The 22900-nt window shown below is 42.0% G+C and overlaps 1 protein-coding gene and 1 pseudogene across 1 annotated transcript in view; both read left to right on the top strand.

The window, feature by feature from the left end:
• The window catches only part of LOC141139577 (vertebrate ancient opsin-like), a 368310-nt gene that overhangs the window by 159974 nt on the left and 185436 nt on the right, over positions 1-22900 (top strand). The gene's annotated exons all lie outside the window — the stretch shown is intronic.
• Positions 11421-11485, top strand: LOC141142022 (U4 spliceosomal RNA; annotated as a pseudogene).

Genomic DNA, 22900 nt, shown 5'->3' with positions numbered 1-22900 from the left:
TCATATAAATTGCATACCTCAAGACTAGATAAACATTACTTTACTTATGATTATATGCATTAAATAACCCAATATAATAAAGTATATCCACCAGCGCTGTATACTATAAAAGGGTGTAGCATGGTGTGAACAAAATCATGCAAAATACAAAGGTTAAGCACTTTGTCGGACGCTTACTGGTAGCTGGCGTGCATGCATAATAAGTGATGTGTGATTCCTGTCACAAACCACAGTAAATAGGATATGGTTTACAATAGCTGTAGCTAAATTATATGGGTGCATATATCCAGCCAGAATCATTTCAGACAAGTGTATCTGCTGTCAGCATTATCTATTTAGTTGTCTATGTAGGGTAAGAAATATTATACTGTATAATGCATACATCACAATGGATTAGGGCGCATTTAACCCTAACAATACCTTTCCATACTATTTACCTTTAATATTCTATACAATAAAAAAACTTTTAAGAATGTTTATTCTACACTCTGCATAGTTCATAGCATATATTTATCTAATCTGTGCACTTTGACATGTGGAAATTAGAAAAACTGATGAGAATGACTCTCCCTAGTAGGATCACAGCAGCAATAGAAACAACAGAATTGCTAATGTGTCATGGGACTAATAGGGGCACAAAAATTGTGGTCCAATCAGGAACTTCTTCACCTAACTCTGATACACATCTTTGGAAGAATTATCTGCTCAGTAAGATTTTTTTTTATTATTATTATAAGAATTTTGTAATGCATGTGCATTATTTAACAATATCTCAAGTAAATCTGCTGGGAATAGATGTCAAACAAAGTGTTAATTAAATGGAGCGTGTTAATAGGAGCCCAGAGGAATTGTGCATGCTGGCTGGAGAATGAGGAATGGAAGAGTGTTTTCAGAATCCATCATGCGCCCAATTGGTAATAGAATGTATTTCATACCTACAAACTGTCCTCTGTATTTGTTTTAACCACTTGTAGACCGGCTCCTGTACATATATGTCGGCAGTTTAAAGATGTATATCTCGGTAACGGCGGCAGCTGCTGCCACAACCAAGGTATCCATCTCCTTAGGAGCCGGTCGTGTTTACGATAATGGTGGTCTCTGTGGCAGATTCGCCCCAAGATCACCATTATTGGCAGTGAAAGAGGTGCCACCCCCCTCCCGCCGCTCTCCCGCGCCCTCCGCCACTTACCGGAGCCGCGGTGATCAGGACCTCCAGGTATGGAGACGAGTGACGGAAAGATGGCCTCCACCCATCTCCATACCATAGCAGGGCAGAAGCGACCTCATAATGTCACTTCCGCCCATACGTCTTAAAGGGCCATTTTTTCAAATTCATTTTTTCAAATGACAATTTTTTTTTTTTTTTTATTGCATTTAAGTCCAAATATGGGATCTGAGGACTTTTTGACTCCAGATCTCATATTTAAGAGGACCTGACACGCTTTTTTCTATTACAAGGGATGCTTACATTCCTTGTATAGGAATAAAAGTGACTGTTTTTTTTTTAAACAGTGAAAAAATAAATAAAATTAAGTAAAATAAATAAGAAAAATTTTTTTTTTAAAGTGCCCTGTCCCGATGAGCTCACGCGCAGAAGCGAACGCATAAGTGAGTAGCGCCCACATATGAAAACGGTGGTCAAACCGTGAGGTATCGCCGCAATTGTTAGAGCGAGACCAATAATTCTAGCCCTAGACCTCCACTGTAACTCAAAAGATGTAACCTGTAGAATTTTTTAAACGTTACCTATGGAGATTTTAAAGGGTAAAAGTTTGACGCCATTCCAAGAGCGGCGCAATTTTGAAGCGTGACATGTTGAGTATCAATTTACTTGGCGTAACATTATCTTTCACAATATAAAAAAAAAATTAAGCTAACATTACTGTTGTCTTATTTTTTTATGCAATAAAGTGAATTCTTTCCCAAAAAAGTGGGCTTGTAAAACCGATGCGCAAATACGGTGTGAAAAAAAGTATTGCAATGACCGCCATTTTATTCTCTAGGGTGTTAGAAAAAAAACAATTATAATGTTTGGGGGTTCTAAGTTATTTTCTAGCAAAAAAAAATGTTTTAAACTTGTAAACACCAAAATCTCAAAACGAGGCTAGTCCTTAAGTGGCATTAAATCAACATTTTGGATGTTTAATAGCTACATCAAAATACTTTTTACTTAATGTACACCTGTTATGTTTACACATAGTATGTTCACATGTGTGTATATATACATATAATATATTTATATACTGTATACATTCAGTTGTGCTCATAACTTTACATACCCTGGCAGAATTTATAATTTCTCTACCATTTTTCAGAGAATATGAATGATAACACAAAAACTTTTCTTTCACTCAGTTTTTTAGTGAAATGTTAGGGGTACTTTTGTACCCCCTTTCCATTTCACACAGAGGGGGGGCGGGATCTGGGGGTCCCCTTGTTAAAGGGGGCTTCCAGATTCCGATAAGCCCCCCGCCCGCAGACCCCCACAACCACCGGCCAGGGTTGTGGGGATGAGGCCCTTGTCCTCATCAACATGGGGACAAGGTGTTTTGGGGGGCTACCCCAAAGCACCCTCCCAATGTTGAGGGCATGTGGCCTGGTACGGTTCAGGAGGGGGGCCGCTCTCTCATCCCCCCTCTTTTCCTGTGGCCTGCCAGGTTGCGTGCTCAGATAAGGGTCTGGTATGGATTTTTGGGGGGGGACCCTACGCCTTTTTTTTTTACATTTTGGCCGGGGTTCCCCTTAATATCCATACCAGACCCGAAGGGCTTGGTATGGAATTTAGGGGGACCCCCAAGTCATTTTTTTTTAAATTTTGGTTTGAGGTTCCCCTGTGGGGAATTCCCATGCCGTTTTTATCAATGAACTTTTATGTGTATTGTCGGACCAGCAATGCAATAGCCACGAGTAGTTTTAAATGACTTTTTTTCTTTGAAATGTCATTTTGCTGTCAGACTGTTCTAAACACGGGAAACATGCTCCCCTTTACAGGCATACTATAGACACCCCCCAGCTACGAAATTTAAAGGGATATTATACTTTTATTGTTTGACTTTAAGCATTATTAAAGTCACTGCTCCCGAAAAAAACAGCCGTTTTTAAATTTTTTTTTTGCATTGATCCATGTCCCCTGGGGCAGGACCCAGGTCCCCAAACACTTTTTATGATAATAACTTGCATATAAGCCTTTAAAATTAGCACTTTTGATTATTCATGTTCGAGTCCCATAGACTTTAACGGTGTTCGCGTGTTCGAACAAACTTTTTTCCTGTTCGCATGTTCTGGTGCGAACGGAACAGGGGGGTGTTCGGCTCATCCCTACCCATGACTCAAAATCTAGAAATGTCAGTGCAGCACTGGATGAAAGATGCAAGGGTTTGGCAGGAGTCCAGAAACTAATTGACCTTTTATACACACACACTAATTACAAGCAAACAGATCACAGGTGAGGATGGTTACCTTTAATAGCCATTTAAACCCCTTTGTGTCAACTTGTGTGCATGTTATCAGGCAAAAACCACCACTGTATGTAAACTTTTAAACAGGGTCATTTGGGTAGTTTCTGTTGCCATTATGATTCAAAAGAGCCAAACACTAACCATGCATAAAAGAAAAGTTTTTGTGTTATCATTCATATTCATGTTTGACTATTCTTCCAGAAGCACATTTGTGAGGTAAAGCACTGATGTTGGACGAGAAGGCCTGGCTTACAGTCTCCGCTCTAATTTGTCCCAAAAGGTGTTCTATCATGTTGAGGTCAGGACTTTGTGCAGACCAGTTAAGTTCCTCCACCCTAAACTCGATCATCCATATCTTTGTGGACCTTTCTTTGTGCACTGGTCCAAATCATTTGGTGGAGGGGGATTATGGTGAGGGGTTGTTTTTCAGAGGTTGGGTTTAGCCCCTTAGTTCCAGTGAAGGGAACTCCTATGCGTTTCTGGAAGAATGGTCAAGCATTCCCATAGACACACTCCTAAACCTTGTGGACAGCCTTCCCAGAAAAGTTGAAGCTGTTATAGCTGCAAAGAGTGGGTCAACTCAATATTAAACCCTACGGACTACCATTAAAGTTCATGTGCATGTAAAGGCAAGCGTCCAAATACTTTTGATAATATAGTGTATCTTTAGTAAAAATTACACTTTTTATTTCCATCACATTGTCTTTTGGATATTTTTTCAAGAGGTTATACACAGCCATTCAGTATTAGGACTATATTGGACCTTCACTATTTTATTTGAATTTGTGTATGTTTTGATACACTCACCCTTGATTAATACTGTAGTTATTTTATTAATTTTTATGGCTTTGAGCGAAATCACTTTGTATATGCACTTGGTATTACTGGTTGATTTGTGAACACCACTAGATTTTGCAGCACCCAGTCACCTTCACCTGTTAGTAGCGCAGAGGTTTTTATATTGTTTTATTTTGTGACATTAGTGATGTGTCTTAAATATAATAGTTGCATGGCTTAATATTCAATCCATACATCCAACACCTGATTGAATTCCCCATTTGCCACACCTCAGGGACCAAACAGTCTACACATACCTCCAATGTGTCCTTGTGTTAAAAGAATACGGAAAAGTATGCCTACTATAGTGACAGAGTATAGATAAAGCAAGAAATTCCTCTAGGCCTGAACACCCCTCTCATCTTGATGCTCAATGTCTCTGTGTGTGTATTCCTCACACTCCTCAGTTAGCATAATGGAGAGGGAGTGAGTGGCGTTTATTAACTGCTTCAGCCCCGGAAGATTTTACCCCCTTCCTGACCAGAGCACTTTTTGCGATTCGGCACTGTGTCGCTTTAACTGACAATTGCGCGGTCATGCAACCTTGCACCCAAACAAAATTGACGTCCTTTTTTCCCCACAAATAGAGCTTTCTTTTGGTGGTATTTGATCACCTCTGCAGTTTTTATTTTTTGCGTTATAAACAAAAAAGCGACAATTTTGAAAAAAAAACGCAATTTTTTTTACTTTTTGCTATAATAAATATCCCCCAAAAATATATAAAAAAAATTTTTTTTCCTCAGTTTAGGCTGATATGTATTCTTCTACATATTTTTGGTAAAAAAAAATCACAATAAGCGTATAATGATTGGTTTGCGCAAAAGTTATAGCGTCTACAAAATAGGGGATAGTTTTATGGCATTTTTATTATTAATTATTTTTTACTAGTAATGGCGGTGATCTGCGATTTTTATCAGGACTGTGACATTATGGCGGACACATCGGAGCAATTTTGACACATATTTGGGACCATTGGCATTTACACAGCGATCAGTGCTATAAAAATGCATTGATTGCTGTAAAAATGTCACTGGCAGGGAAGGGGTTAACCACTAGGGGGCGATCAAGGGGTTAATTGTGTTCCCTAGTGTGTGTTCTAACTGAAGGGGGGAGGGAACTGTGTAGGGGAGATGACAGATCGCTGTATGAACAGACGATCTGTCTCTTCTCCCCTCAGAGAACCAGAAACTGTGTGTTTACACACACAGATCCCGGTTCTTGGTGTGCAACGAGTGATCGCGGGAGCCCGGCGGTGATCACGACCGCCGGGCACTCGCATCGGCTCCATGGGCGAGCAAGGGGCCCGCGCCCCTATTGGCCACAGGGCGAAGCAATGTTACATAATGTCGTTTCGCCCAGCCATGAAATTCTGCCGCAGTACAACTGCAGCGGCTGGTCATCAAGTGGTTAAGTATGCAGAGGAGTGTGGAGAACACAATGGAGTTTATTTACTAAAGGTAAATCCACTGGGCACTACAAGTGCACTTGGAAGTGCAGTCACTGGATCTGAGGTCATGCAAGGAAAATAAAAAACAGCATTTTTGCTTGCACATGATTGGATGATAGAAATCAGCAGAGTGTCCCCTCATTTCAAATCTCCCCATTAGATCTACTTGTAGTGCACAGTGGATTTGCCTTTATTAACCGGTTCCCGACCGGCGCACACCGATGTACGTCGGCAGAATGGCACGGCTGGGCAAATCGGCATACCCGTACGTCCCTTTAAATTTTCCGCCATGCCATTGCGTGCGCGGCTGGCCGGGAGCTCCGTGAGTGGAGTCGCGGGACCCGAGGACTCGATCGCCGCGGGGATACCCGTGATCGCCTTATGGAGAGGAAGAACGGAGAGGTGCTAATGTAAACAAGCATCTCCCCACTCTGCATAGTGACAGTGTCACTGATCTCTGCTCCCTGTGATCGGGAGCAGAGATCAGTGACGTGCCACACGTAGCCATGCCCCCCCACAGTTAGAAACACTCCACAGGACATACTTAACCCTTACACTGCTCCCTAGTGGTTAACCCCTTCACTGCCAGTGTCATTTACACAGGAATCAGTGCATTTGTATAGCACTGATTGCTGTATAAATGACAATGGTCCCAAAAATGTGTCAAAAATGTCCGATATGTCCACCATAATGTTGCAGTCATGATAAAAACCGCTGATCGCCGTCATTACTAGTAAAAAAAAAATTATTAATAAAAATGCCATAAAACTATCCCCTATTTTGTAGACGCTATAACTTTTGCACAAACCAATCAATAAACGCTTATTGTGATTTTTTTTAACCAAAAATATGTAGAAGAATACATATCGGCTTAAACTGAGGAAAAAAAATGTTTTTTTAAATATTTTTTGGGGATATTTATTATAACAAAAAGTGTCGCTTTTTTCTGTTTATAGCGCAAAAAATAAAAACCACAGAGATGATCAAATACCACCAAATGAAAGCTCTATTTGTGGGAAAAAAAAGAAGTCAATTTTGTTTGGGAGCCACGTCGCACGACCGCGCAATTGTCAGTTAAAGAGACGCAGTGCTGAATCGCAAAAAACACACTGGTCAGGAAGGGGGTAAATTCTTCCGGGGCTGAAGTGGTTAAATAAACCCCACTGACGAGACGATGGGGTTGATTTACTAAAGGTAAATAGACTGTGCACTTGGAAAAGTGCAGTCGCACTCTGCAAGTGCAGTTGCTCCAGAGCTCAGTAAATTAGGTAAATCTTCATTTTGCAAAGAATACCCCATCATGTGCAAGGAAAATAAAAAAGAAAACAGCATTTTTGCTTACACGTGATTGGATGATGGTAGTCAGCAGAGCTTCTGCTCATTTACTAAGTTATAAAGCAACTGCGCTTTCAGAGTGCAACTGCACTTTGAAAAGTGCACAGTCTATTTTCCTTTAGTAAATTAACCCCACTGAGCATAAAGGTGAGGGTGGTTTTTAGGTATTCCATTGTGTACCCCCTCTCTTCTTGAATATTATAGTTAACCTTCCTGTTTCCCAGCTAAGGTACTAATTTTTTAAAGTTCTTTAAAGTTAAGTTGGCTAATCGATTACAGGGGTTATATGACAGGGCAATATAGAAATGGCGAATGATGGCTGAGACTTCCATGTATATATGGATAATTTAATCCCAAGGAATAGTTTGAGGTTGTCAGAAACTATGAAATCAGACCAAGACAGTAGTACAGTTAAATCACACTTGTTTAATAATAAAAGTAAAAAGAACAAACATAGTCAAAACATAGCCAAAGTTCAGTAACCGGAACAAATAGTCAGCCAAGCCAGAAGTCAGGGATCAATGTACTGAAACAGCAAGCAGTATCTGGAGCCAGAAGGGATGTCAGCAAAGCCAATCTTTAAACAGGACCGCAGGAGATCGTCTCTATGATGTTGAACGCGGCGAAGGCAGAGATCCTCTGGACTGGACGGCTTAAGTAGGACTGACGAGCAGGATATCATCAACAGCTGAGTAACTGTGGAGAGAGATGGAAGCTGGCAATTAGCTGACAGCTGAGCTGCCAGCTCAGAGAAGGAAGGGCTGAGCCCAGCCCTGGCAGAGGTCTCTCTGTTGGTGTCAAATACAAAATTAAAGACCTGGTAAAGAAACATATCCTGTGAACTCCACCCAAATCTGATATTTGAATGAAGTTCATTTATTTCTCTAAACTATTCTAAAACAAACAACATAGTTTTGGCAGCTGCAAACTCTGTTTTTACTAGTTTCCTGTATTAGCAGTCTTTTTTTAAATTTTATAATGCATGAATAATTTATCTTCTGCATATTGGATTTATGACTTTTGGCCTTCATTATTTGCAGTATTTTAAGCTTCTTTCTTTTATAACTATATAGGTTGATAATAAGTTTTGTACCCAATAATGGAAGTGGAGCACACAGCTCCTACAATGCTGTCAGTAATAAACTGAGAAGTCCTAGAAGCCAGGTACACAAAGGTGTTGGCTCTGCATGTAATCAGAGATCCTGGTTGTATCTATACTATGGTAAATATATTATTCAAATTATTGTTAATAATGAATGATTATTGCAGCTGTAGTGCAATGTATTACAACTGTTAAAGTATATTAGATATACTGCTTCCAAAGACTTGTATGGGGTTAAAATAATGCTTTCATTATACAGCATAATTGTAGACATGATTAGATCTTAGTGACCTTTTCTACAGAAAAAAATGACATTGCGCACAGTCTGTTGTTGACAATCACTTCCAAGTATTTCTTCTTCAAAAAGCTTGGTTTATTGTGCACAGGACACAACCTTACACTTATCTAAACGAAATACAAATGCTCATTATCTTTTTCTATTCAAATGTATTACATGTACAGAAAGTCAGCCACCATGACAAGCTTTGTCAAATATGGTGGAATTTTAATCCTTAATGTCAACATAATCTCCACAGTGAATGGAAAGTAGTGATGATGGCTATAGACATCAGATGTTGGAAAAATTTCACTTTAGGGATAATGGAATAAGGAAATCTGGTGAAAGGGGAAACACCTACCCAAAGCCGCTAATCAAGTTCCATTTTTCACTCATAAGGATTGGATAAGGACAGATTTCCCCAAGGCCATCAATTGAACTACAGCCCCTTAAAGTAATATAGTGGCCCTGGGTCAATTATCTTTTCATTTTCTTAAGTTTTTCAGTTTTTATGTTAATATTTAACATCTTTTTTTAAATAAACAATATCATATTGATAAGCATCATTTTACATTTACTTATTATTCAGGCAAACGATCAGATATACTGACTATAATTATCTTCATATACTAACAATACTCCTAGATCATCTGCATCTCTGCACTTTTCTTTGCACAGATGGGTAGTCAAATAATTGTCTGAAACAATTGTGATCAAACATACCTAAAGATCTTTCCTGCTAATATGGGAATAAGTAAACACTGGGGCTATTTGTGGAAAGCCACAAGGCACTCTGGAGCTCAGAAACTGTACATAAACTTTGTAACACTTGAGATCTAATTTCTAACTAGGATGCCCTTTCAAACAATAATTTATTTTGGTGCAGGAAGTTTCTTTTAAAACATTGAAAAAAAAAAAAAAAGAAATGTAACCACTTCAATGCCGGGCACTTTTAGCCCCTTCCTGCCCAGGGCAATTTTTATCTTTCAGTGCTGTCACACTTTGAATGACAATTGCGCAGTCATGCAACACTGTAACCATAAGACATTTTTACCATTTTTTTTCACACAAATAGAGCTTTCTTTTGGTGGTATTTAATCACGACTGAGTTTATTTGCTAAATAAACAAAAAAACATGGAAATAAATAATCTTTCTTCATAAATTTATGTCAAAATGTATTCTGCTAAACACATCCGTCAGACAATTCGACCGTGATTGGGCTTCATCGGACCTGCAGCAGACCTTTTCCGTGACAGACTTTAGATTTGGAACATGTTTCAAATCTTTCCGAGAGACTCGAGTCCGGTCGAAAAATCCGCTCGTCTGTATGCTAGTCCGACAGACAAAAACAGACGCTAGGGCAGCTATTGGCTACTGGCTATCAACTTCCTTATTTTAGTCCGGTGTACGTCATCATGTACAAATCTGTCTGACTTTGGTGTGATCATGTGTAGGCAAGTCCATTCGTTAGAAAGTCCGTCGTAACTCTGTCGAAAGTCCGTCGGAAAGACCGTCGGACCTTTGATGCCGAAAAGTCTGCCCGTATGTACACGACATAAGTGGTTGCTGCTGGAATGGGTGGGGGAAGTAAAATGAGGAAGATGATGAATGTTATTGGCTGATTGTAACCAAAGAGGAGGAGCAGTACAATAGCTAGAACTACACACGTACAGCCAGCTTATTTTCACTTACGATTGCTAGCAGAGAGAGACACGTTGAATCATTTCAGACAGTCAATCTTAGCTGGTCCGTTTATTTGTTAACAGAGAACATGAATTTTTAAGCAATTAAGCATAAGCACAGCAGCAGAACAGATAGTGAAGCAAGCTATAGTTCAACTTAGATTTTTAATTTCATCTGCTATTAATCTGCTATTGTGTTAGTGTTGTGTTGAACTTAATACAGATACTAGTGCTGTTAGTGTTGTGATAGCCTCAGACGCTGTCTGCGTTGTGGGGGGTTATTATTTATTATAGATTCCATATTATAGATTCTATATAGATTCTATATACCCTAATTTGTTACCTGCGTGCAGTTAGTTTTGCCAACTCTGGCATATTTGTTGTTTTTGTTCTATTTCTTGTATCTAGTTTTCATTTGATTTTACATCATTACATGCTTGCAGGTCTGATTACTATCACCAGTCCATTTTCTGCTATTTTCTGTTAGAACTAAATATACAGCAATGCACCATTCTAACGGAAAAGTGAAGGCAGATAGAGGTCGTGGTCATGGTTGTGGTCGTGGTGCTAAAAAAAGTGGCAAGGTCTCTGCTACTAGCTCTTCCTTAGGTACTGCTGACACTTCTGCCGCCAGAAACATGTCGTCCACAACAGTGGGTATCACCACCACTGCCACCAGCAAAGCTAGTTCCACCACCACCACCAGTTTTACTAGTTTTCCTGCCAGACCACCAACATCTGCTGCCGCTGCCACTGCCGGTGCAGCTCCTTCTACTTCTACAGTTGTCATGGCTTCTTATTTTTATGGCATAGGCAAGAAAACCAATATTAAACAAGCGGAGTTGCCTTTACACTCACCACCACCAATGACACTGCCACTGCCAGTGCCCAGCACCCCAAAGAAGCAATTGAGGGAGACAGCAGCAGAGACAGAGAGTGAGATTTTTTTTTCATTGCCCCAAGAGAAAAGTTCAACTGAGGTATACGACTCTTTGCAACAAGTTTCAGCAATAACTGGTTTTGGTGGTGATGATGATTTTGAATGTGATGCTCCTCTTTCCCCAATATGCAGACGTATTATACACTCTTACCCCACAAGACTTACACTATGACCTAGAGGAAGTGCAAAAGGGATATTCTGTGAGGGGTAGGGCAGGTAGCAGTGGAGGAAGAATCCTCCCCCCTGCCATTAGCACTAGTTCACCAAGTGGAACTGTAGTGGCAACAGCTTTCACCACTGGTGTGTTACCTTCTGCAGCTACATCAGCCCTAAATAATACTAGCTTTGCGCAGTGGCAGTATCATAGCCAATGAGGTTCAACTGAGGCGTGATTATTGCTAATTGCTTCTCGGCCTTTTGGCTAAGATCAAGTGTAGTATCTGTTCTTTTCAGTTTTCAGGAGGTGGCGCTTGCTTCCGTCCCTGATCTATGGCGAAATAGAGACGGGATTGCGGTTGCTATGCAAAGCCTGCTGCAGTGAAGGTGACCTGGAGCGGTTCGTAGCCGAAAGGGAAGCCTTCTGATGGGGATGGAGAACCACGGGGTCTGAACCGGAGGGTCGGGACCCTGGCCTTTTGGCCTGGATTGGGGCAGATCTAGCTCCAGACAGTTATTCGGGATAGAACGCTTACTTCCCTCTTGAGGAGGGGGGAGTGGTTAGTACTTTCCGAATGTAATCAGAGCACAGCCAATAGAGAGGGTTCAAGTAAGACAAACCGTCCATGTGCAGTAGTTCCACTGCAGAGGAAATTAGGCTCCTCATCTTCCCAAGGACATCATCAGCCTATCCTAGATAGCTATGTTGTCTTTAGTTCCAAGGGCATGTCAAAACAGCAGGCCAACAAGATCACCCACCTCATTGGTCACTTCATTGCTGTTGGAGGAGCCTCTTTTCGCATGATTAAAGGGGAGCCATTTAAACAGCTCATACATGCTCTTGCTTGACCATATGTTGTTCCTGCATGAACAACTTTCAGCAGAAAGATTGTTCCAGCACTATACCATTCGTGCGTTCAAGGAAAAAATGGTCAGACAATTAATTTGACCACTGATTTGTGGACAGCTCCGAGCGGTCAACACGCTTTCCTGTCTTTAACTGCACACTGGTGGCAGGTCACTGTGTCTGTTGGTGGTGGCACTAGTGTAAGAGGTCAAACTTCATCAGAAAGCAGGTCTGCAGCGCAAGACCAGTAGGGTTATCAATCTTTCCTGCTCCACACAGAAGTCCCTGATGATAAACACAGCTCTGCCAACATATTGTGGGCAATTAGATCGATGTTGGCCAATTGGTTTGGAGAGCGGGCAGTCACCAATGTTTTTTATTGAGTTCATAGTGACAGATGGAGGTTCACACATGGTGAAAGCACTCCAAGATGGATCTTTCGTCGGTGTGCGCTGTTCTGCACACATACTGCATTTAGTGGTCAAGGATGCAAACCCAGTGGAGAAAAACAACAAGATTGCTTAAATCTTGGACCTTTGCAGGAAGATTGTAGGGCATTTCCACCGAAGTGTAGGGGCTAGTCAACTGTTGAGGGAGGAGCAAGAACAATCAGGGCTCCCCACACATTGCCTGAAACAAGATGTCAGCACCCGGTGGAACTATACACTGGAAATGCTTGAGCGCATTTTTGAGCAAAAGATGGCTATCCACAATCTATCATCTCGCCACAGCATTGGGATTGATTCCACACTGGGACGTGATGACTGGTATATAATTGGGCAGATGTTTCTGTCTTAAAACCCTTTCAGGGTGTGATGGAAAACTTGAGTCAGAGCAATGCCAGCCTAGGACAGGTCATACCCTTGTTCACCTATCTCATGGAGAAGATGGGATCGTTCCTAGAAAACAGGGAGCCTTTTTATGGCAGCCCACTTCATGCCAATGTAGCCTCTTTCATCAGAAAGCTACTGTACAAGACAACTTAAAAGATCCACTAAATGACCGTGTCTGCAAAAGCTCTAAACTCATGCTGGCCTCCCTGTGTGATCCCAGGATCAATGGTATACTGGCACTCAGAGTCAACAGCCTTTCCTACCAGAATGGAAAACTGATTGAAAGGGTCTGTAATTTGCAGAAACAAAGACGTATGCCGGATGATACTGGTTTGGAAGATTCACCTGCCAGGTCTGCTATTCCAAAGCCTGGCACTCAAAAACAACCGAGTGCAGCATGTGCATGTTGGGTAGAGGCACTTCACAATCTGGTGGGTGCAAGTCAAGCAGCAGGTAATCGAGACTAGAGCAGTGCCTCTAAAATGGTCAGGGCCTACTTATATGAAGCACCTTTGCCTCCTACAGCGGACCCTTTGACCAATTGGGATGGTAAGAAAAGTGTGTGACCTGCCCTTTGCCTGGTTACCCAGCAGCTACTATCCTGTCCTCCAACCACTGTGCAAAGTGAGAGAGCTTTCTCTATTACTGGGAACATCCTGAATCCACACCATGCACAACTGACACCCTATTTGATGAAACAAATAACTTTCCTCAAATGTAACCCCAAGCTGGGTTACCCTACCCTTAACTGACCGAATGACCCTTAACTGACTGAATCATTGTCACCATGTGAAGATAGATGGGATTTGGAGGAACCATCTAAATGTTGAGGAAAATCTAATTTTTGAATTTTCTTACTACTTGACAATTGCAGTTGTCTTTGGAGTGACCCCAGGATTTAAATTACATAGTTACATAGTAGGTGAGGCTAAAAAAAGTCCATCAAGTCCAACCTATGTGTGTGATTATATGTCAGCATGAGATCGTATATCCCTGTATGTTGCGGTCGTTCAGGTGCTTATCTAATAGTTTTTCGAAACTATCGATGCCCCCACTGAGATCACTGCCTGTGGAAGGGAATTCCACATCCTTGCCGCTGTTACAGTAAAGAACCCTCTATGTAGTTTAAGGTTAAACCTCTTTTCTTATAATTTTAATGAGTGACCATGTGTCTTGTTAAACTCCCTTCCGTGAAAAAGTTTTATCCCTATCGTGGGGTCACCAGTATGGTATTTGTAAATTGAAATCATATCCCCTCTCAAGCGTCTTATCTCCAGAGAGAATAAGTTCAGTGCTCTCAACCTTTCTTCATAACTAATGTCCTCCAGGTCCTTTTTTAGCTGTGTTGCCCTTCTTTGTACTCACTCCATTTCCATTACATCCTTCCTGACGACTGGTGCCCAGAACCCGACAGCATACTCCAGATGCGGCCGGACCAGAGTCTTGTAGAGTGGGAGAATTATCACTTTATCCCTGGAGTTAATCCCTTTTTAATACATGCCAATATTCTGTTTGCTTTGTTAGCAGCATCTTGGCATTGCATGCCATTGCTGAGCCTATCATCTACTATGACCCCCAGGTCCTTTTCCATCCCCAGAGGTTCTCCCCCTAGTGTATAGATTGCATTCATATTTTTGCCACCCAAAAGCATTATTTTACATTTTTCTACATTAAACTTCATTTGCCATGTAGTTACCCACCCCATTAATTTGTTCAGATCTCCCTGCAAGGTTTCCACATACTGTGTAGAAGTTATTGCCCTGTTTAGCTTGGTATCGTCTGCAAATACAGAGATTGAACTGTTTACCCCATCCTCCAGGTCAATTATGAACAAATTAAATAGGATTGATCCCAGCACAGAACCCCGTGGGACCCCACTACCCACCCCTGACCATTTCGAGTATTCCCCATTTATCACCACCCTCTGATCTTGCCCTTGTAGCCAGTTTTTAATCCATATACTCACCCTATGATCCATGCCAATGGACCTTATTTTGTACAGTAAACATTTATGGGAAACTATGTCAAAGGCTTTTTCAAAATCCAGATACACTACCTCTTCTACGGGCCTTCCTTTATCTGGATGGCAACTCACTTCCTCATAGAAGGTTAATAGATTGGTTTGGCAAGAATGATTCTTCGTGAATCCATGCTGATTACTGCTAATGATACTGTTTACATTACTAAAATCTTGTATAATCTCTTATCATCCCCTCCAAGAGCTTGCATACTATTGATGTTAGGCTAGCTGGTCTGTAATTCCCAGGGATGTATTTTGGGCCCTTTTTAAATATTGGTGCTACATTGACTTTTCTCCAATCCACCGGTACCATTCCAGTCAGTAGACTGTCAGTAAAAATTAGGATCAATGGTCTGGCAATTACTTGACTGAGTTCATTAAGTACCCTCGAGTGCATGCCACCCGCTCCCGGTGATTTATTATTATTAAGTTTCCCAAGTCCAATTCTAATGCCCCGTACACATGGTCGGACTTTGTTTGGACATTCTGACAACAAAATCCTAGGATTTTTTTCCGATGGATGTTGGCTCAAACTTGTCTTGCATACATACGATCACACAAAGTTGTCGGAAAATCCGATCGTTCTGAACGCGGTGGCGTAAAACACGTACGTTGGGACTATAAATGGGCCAGTGGCCAATAGCTTTCATCTCTTTATTTATTCTGAGCATGCGTGGCACTTTGTCTGTCGGATTTGTGTACACACGATCGGAATTTCCGACAACGGATTTTGTTGTCGGAAAATTTTATATCCTGCTCTCAAACTTTGTGTTTTGTGCGATGGAAAATGTGTGATGGAGCCTACACACGGTCCTATCACACATTTTTCGTCGGAAAATCCGACCGTGTGTACGGGGCATAATTCTGTCCCCTGTTAGCCATGAGGGTGCTTCCTGTGATGTATCACAAGGATAAACACTGCAGTTTTGGTTACTGAAGCCCCCCGATTCCTTCATGAAGACTGAGGAGAAGAATAAATTCAATACCTTCGCCATCTCCCCATCCTTTGTAACCAGATGTCCTTCCTCATTCTTTATTGGGCCAATATGGTCTGTCCTCCCGTTGTTACTGTTTACATACTTTTTTTTGCTCTCCTCCGCTAATTGCACCCTTACATTTCTTGTTGCATTCTTTATAAAGTTTGAATGCTGATGATGATCCCTCAACCTTGTATTTTTTGAAGGCCTTCTCTTTTGTTTTTATATGCATTTTTACATTGGCGTTAAGCCATCCAGGACTTTTGTTCGCTCTTTTAAATGTATTACCCAATGGGATGCACTGGCTAATGCCCTTATTTAATATGCTCTTAAAGCAAACCCATCTCTCCTCCATGTTACTTATTCTTAAGATTTTATCCCAATTTATTTATATCTTCTAGCAAGGTTTGTAGTTTAGGAAAGTTGGCTCTTTTGAAATTCAGTGTCTTTGTATTTCCTTTATGTTTCCTATTTGTGTGATTTATGCTGAAGCCAATTGACCTGTGATCGCTGTTTGCTAAATTTCCCCTCATTTCCACATCCGTGATCAGGTCTCTATCGTTGGTAATCAGTAGATCTAGTAACGCTTTATTTCTAGTTGGTGCGTCTACCATCTGACCCATGAAATTGTCCTGCAAGACATTTAGGAACTGGCAAGTCTTAGACGAATGCGTGGTTCCCTCCGCCCAGTCTATGTCTGGATAATTAAAATCCCCCATTATGATAACACTTCCCATCCTTGCTGCTAATCCAAATTGTGATAGGAGGTCCGCCTCCCCCTCCTCCCTCAGGTTAGGGGGCCTATAGCATTCTCCTGGTGTTATTTTCCCCTTAGATTCATCACTTTGGAGCTCCACCCATTAGGATTCCACCTCCTCCCTAGCTCCCTTAGTGATGTCATCTCTCACATTCACTTGTACATTATTCTTGATATACAGGCACATCCCTCCCCCTTTTCTACCCTCTCTATCCTTGCAATAAAGGTTATACCCTTGAATGGTTGCCAGCCAATCATGAGAGCTGTTGAACCAAGTCTCTGAAATTCCCACAAAATCCAAATCCTCCTCGTACAACAGTATCTCTAGTTCACCCATCTTGTTTGCCAGGCTCCTGGTATTGGTGAACATGCCATGTAGTTTAGACCGGTTGCATACTATCCTCTTATTGGGTGTTCTGAGATTGCAACTAGGACTTGTTACTATACTTACCTTGGGTTTATGTGCTTTAGTCAATCTACCACTAATGCCCCCAATACTACCCTCTGGACTATGTTCCCCGCTGACTATTTAAAAAACCCTCTAACTTTTTGGCCATCTTTACTCCCAGCACATCTGCACCCTCCTCATTTAGGTGCAGTCCATCCCTTCTAAAGTACTGGTGACCGACTGAGAAGTCCACCCAGTCCTCAAGGAACCCAAACCCCTATTTACTACACCAGCTCCTCACCTCAGCCACTTGTTTACTTCCCTAATCTCCCTCTGCCTTTCTGGTGTGGCTCGATGTACCGGTAGTGTTCTTGAGTATATTACATTGGAGGTCCTTTTCCTCAATTTAGCTTCCAAGTCCCTAAAAATCGTTCTTTAGGACACTCCATCTGCCTCTGACTTTGTCATTGGTGCCAACTTGCACCATGACAGCCGGGTCTTCCCCATCCCCTCCAGTAATCTGTCCATCAGGTCTGTGATGTACCAAACCCGAGCGCCCGGTAGACAGCATACAGTTCGATGCTTCAGCTCTTTGTCACAGATTGCCCTCTCTGTCCTTCTAAGAATTGAGTCCCTTACCACCAGAAACTGTCTATCCTTTCCTTTTTTCCCCCCATAATCTCAATGGAGGAGTTCTTCCCCTGGCAGCTAGGAGAGTCCCACAGCTCCAGCTGGTTTCACCAATGTCACTCAATGGAGTGTACTTATTGGGATGCTTCAGCCCAGGATCGGCCTCCCTGGCAATTCCCCCTCTATCCTTCCTGACTGTCACCCATCTATTCTTTTCTGGTGCCTGCACCTCTTTGTCTCCCCCAGCCTCTGTGCTCACCCCTGCTGGCACATGTCAGGTACGTTCCTAGCTCTCCTTTAGTACGGAGGTTCTTCTTAGTGCTGACAGTTGCTTACCTAGATGCAGAACCTAGGCTTCCAGGGAAACAATGTGCTTACATTTTGCACAGCAGTATTCGCTCTTGATCAGATAATCAAGGAAGATGTACACCGAGACGCATCTCCACACCCACCGAGCATCGTATAATTTAATGAGGATTGGGATTATAACCTGTCCAAATTACCTAACAACTAGCTTCTTGACACTACTACTCAACAATACAATACACAGGTACTTGCAGACCCACGTGCACTCGCAGACCCACGTGCACTAGCAGACCCACGTGCACTCATAGACCACTTGCACTCGCAGCCTACATGCACTTGCAGACCCATGTGCAGTTGTAGACCACTTGCATTCACAGAACCACGTGCACTCGCAGACCTACGTGCACTCGCAAACCCACGTGCACTCGCAGACCCACGTGCACTCGCAGACCCACATGCATTCGCAGACCCATTTGCACTCGTAGACCACTTACACTCGCAGACCCACGTGACCTGTGACCAATTTAACCACTCCCCTTAATTAGTAGGCTGAAGGAAGGAAAGAAAAAAAAGTGACAGAGAGGCTGTTAAAGAAAGATGCAAGGAAACCCCCCAAAAAGCCTAAGAATGCAACACAGCAATTACCAGCAGTCAAAAGCAAAACGTGTTCACACTTTCCAGTCAAGGTTCTCACGGTTCAGCTTCTAACCAGCAAGTCTGGTAGATTCAGGTGTGCTCTACAGAAATTTATATAGGCCTTAAGCACCTGTGACCAATTAACTACTCCCCTTAATTAGTAGGCTGAAGGAAGGAAAGAAAAAAAAAAGGCTGTTTAAAAAGTGACAGCGAGGGTGTTAAAAAAACTGCAAGGAACCCCCCCCCCCCCCCCTCAAAAAACCTAAAAATGCAACACAGCAATCACCAGCAGTCAAAAGCAAAACTTGTTCAGCTTTTAACCAGCAAGTCTGAATTGAATTATATTGTTTTAAGCAATCCAAAATGTTCCCTTTATTCCTTCCATCACCCTTTTTGGAAAATACAATGATGAGTGTTGTGTAGACTAGAGTGTGTATGATTGCATGAATGAATGTTGTGTGAATGGACAGTAGCAAGGGTTGAAGCCTTGACGTGGCGCTACTGCTCACATGTTGCTGTCCATATACAAATAGCAGCTCGTGCTAATTTAACCATTTTTGTACGATGAAGCGTTGATGCTTTGATGAAGGCTTCTTAGCTGAAACGCGTCAGTAGCCTGTACCTGTGTACCCATGTAACCAAATAAAGGACTTTTATTCAAGAGCATTCAAGTCGCCAGCCCTTTTCTGATTCAAGTACTGCATTTTGGGGCCTGAACGTCCTGGCTGGAGCACCGGTTCACAGTTTATAGATCATCATATTGGCAGTGGAGCTGGGGTATCATTTTGCTTCTCTTATTTTTGTATGATAGTCTGGGATTAAGAGACAATGATTAAAGATGTTTGGGGAAACTAACCTCAACAGCATGACAGTTCCTCTTGATGGAGAGGATCAGAATATGTTACTAACATAGCACAAAGAAGCATACAGCTGGAAACGTGATTCTATGCAAGATAGATTAGTTGGTCACTGCTGAGCTGCATCCAGATGCCCAGGACCTATCCCATTTGCCTCCTTTGACCCTGGGGACACCAGTGCCCTCTCTGATCCTCCACCTGTTTCATGACCATCTGCAATTGTCCTAAGTCACCAGTATGACTAATCTACCCTGCTGCAATGTTACTCAAGCCCTGGAAATGATGACTGCCCTATGAACTGTTACCTATGGGCCTGCCAGCCTTTGAACTGTTGTCTCTTGTGATTGCGCTGGCCTGTGAACCTCTGTCCGGTTAACGATTGCCCTAGTTATAGCAAGCCTGCAACCTATGCCCTGTGAACTGTTGAAGACTGTATCGTTAACCCCTGCTGTAACTTACTATCTGGTGTGTATTCTGGTGGGGGGCAAGCTGAACGGCGTGACTGGACACAATATACAATGTGATTACCCTTTACACATTGAAATAGAGTAAAAAGAAATCTCTTAAATTTTCTCAGTTCAGCCTGATGGTTAAATGTAAAAAAACGACAATTGTAAGGCCTCTAGTAAGTTAGTAACAATAAATGGACTAGTATAGTTAGAAAACATTACATAATGAACCTAACAAGGAAAGCAAAACTCAAGAAAACATTTTTCTTTTGAACATAAAAAAAAAAAAAAAATAGGAAAGTTGATTCTCCCCCATCCTGGTGAGCAGTAGCTGTAGGGACCTATTGATCCCAGACATCTGGTCACCAAGGTAGGACCTACAAGCCTCCAGTTGCCTCCCAAGGCTACATTGGGACCTCTCCAAAGCCACACTGTGACGGCACTTTCGGAGATTGTGGAGGGCCACAAAGTGAAATAGCCTCCTGGTTACAGCATATTGTCGCTCTTGGACCTCCACAATGCTCCACAGATACACACTGACATGTGGCTCTGGAGGGGGGATGTGCACTGGAGCGGGTGGAGAATCCTCACCAGAATGCACTGGGGAGGAGGCGCCAATGGGTGGAACCAGGTGGGGGGATAGTGGAGACTGGAGGAGAACCCGCGCCGGAGCTAAGTGGGAAAGAGGGGGGGCATTGGGGAAAAGTGCTGGGAGAGGGGGGTCATTGAGGATCAGTGTGTAACATCTTGAGATGTTCTCACTTCTACATACCAGTTTTCCATTTTAGATATTCAGTGGGATGCACCTAATCAATTTGTGTGTACGAGATAGTGGTGTCTGTGTCGATTCGCTGCGTCATCCCAAGTGTGCAGAGTTGCGCAGGAAGGTGTAGTACTTTACTGTACACTGACCAGGGTGGAGATGAGTGTCCACCCCTGCCAAAGTACAAAGGGATTCCCCTCTACACATCGAGCAGTGTAAAGTGGAATCTCCCAAAGATTTTATAGGCTCGGTCATACGGCCGGCTGGACAAAATCTTGAGGTATAATGGACGCCTAAGTGCTGACCACTAACTATTCTACCTCATCCAGACTGACTGACTGACCAATGGAAATTTGGAAGATCAGTTGCACTTGCAAGTAGAAACATTTCAGCTATACCAGCTATTAACATTACACTCACCAAAGAGAAGCCATTCAAGCCATCGCATTAGGGGTGACTTAATAAAAAGTTGTTTAATAAAATATAGCAGGCTACTTTTTGATAATTTTGTATGGCCACTAAATAAGCCCCACTCCTGTTCTAGGCTAGGTAGGTTACTCACTCCTGGTCTAAGCTAGATGGTACAACAGAGAATTTACAATGACTGATCCTCGGATCTCTCGGCAGCCGGTGCTTCGTCTGCTCCCCTCTGCTACTGCAGTGTTCTCTCCCTGAGCCATCAAGACCTATGCAGGTCTTAATAACTTCAGAAGCCTAGACCATTTAAGTGGAGGAGAGAGAGGGTGCAGGGAAATATGTCCAACCACTGGGGGATCCAAGATCAGTATGTGTAAAACTTCTAAAACAAAAAGCACTAGACAAATAAGGAGCAGTTAAAGAAGAATTCCAGGATGCATATGAACTATATCAGTAAATAGCCCTGCCAATGTGCAACACAACACACTCTGGAGTCTGAACTATAGCCTAAAGACTCAACTTTTTGTAGATCTTTGCCTGCAAAGATCTACGAGGTCACAAGGTCATTTAGAAATTTTTGCTTTAGATGATGCCCAAGAGGAGGCACCAGACATCACGAGCAAAGTGTTAATGCATGCAGCAGGGGCAAGTCAGAGATTGAACATGTCCAGGGACTGCCAGCCCACACCTGGAGATTCTTGTCTGACACACCCCCTCCAGCCTGCTGTGTTATTCACGATGATTGACAGTGATTGGCTCAGACTGGGAATTTGAACTGCAGCAAGAAAGTGGCGTGACCAGGGAAGTGACATTAAGGAAATAACAAGCACAGGTCACGCTAACAGGAAGACAGAGGCAGGAGACTGGAATCAGCTGCAAAGGGGGACTAATAATTCCAGCTAAACCGAAGCCTTGCAGAATAAATCACAACCATTTCTAGACAAGGTGTGCCATTGGCATTTTATATTTAAAATACTATTTTGGCCTGAAAATTACAAAAAAAGTTGTAATTACTCCCTGGATCTGCCGCGTCTGGCTGTTGCTCACCATCTTCCGCATCCCCAGCAGCCTCTACAGGGCAGGTTGATTAATATAGAAATGAACATTACAATCTGCAGTGTACAACATTAGTACAAGAACATTGAAATATGTATGATCAGCAGATACAAGCAAGATTATACTAACTTACATGTGGGAGTTGCTGCCTTCTCCTGAGTCTCCCCCTCTGACTGGATGACATCTATTTAATATAAAGGAGAAATGATGTTGAATGTTACAATGTTCAAGCTTCAAATTACGATAAATAAATAGTGTACATAGATAACATTAATCATCCATTAGCGTGGCAATACAGGGAAGGCCACTAACATTTATCTACAAGGCAGGGACTTGCATTCACTAATTTTTCTTTGTTTCTGTTATAAAATTTTGCAAATGAATAATCGTTGTTCCTAAATTAAGGCCAAAATGTATTCTGCTACATTTCTTTGGTAAAAATAACTTAAATCAGTGTTTGTTATTTAGTCTGTAGGAAAGTTATAGTCTACAAAATATAGTATGTATATTACAAAATCAGTCAGTCCTGAAGTACTGACAACCTATCTCATTTCTTGAGGCCCGAAAATGCCAGGACAGTACAAATATCCCCCAAATGATCTCTTTTTAGAAAGTAGACAGTCCAATGAATTTAGGTAACGCTAGTTTTTTGAAGTTGTCATTTTTTGTCACAATTTGGAAAATGAAGAAATAGTTTTTTTTTACATTTTTTTCTTTTTTTCCACACTC

Source organism: Aquarana catesbeiana, linkage group LG04 (assembly GCF_042186555.1).
Source record: "Aquarana catesbeiana isolate 2022-GZ linkage group LG04, ASM4218655v1, whole genome shotgun sequence".
NCBI classification, from domain to species: domain Eukaryota; kingdom Metazoa; phylum Chordata; class Amphibia; order Anura; family Ranidae; genus Aquarana; species Aquarana catesbeiana.
This window is presented reverse-complemented; position numbering and strand designations above follow the sequence as displayed.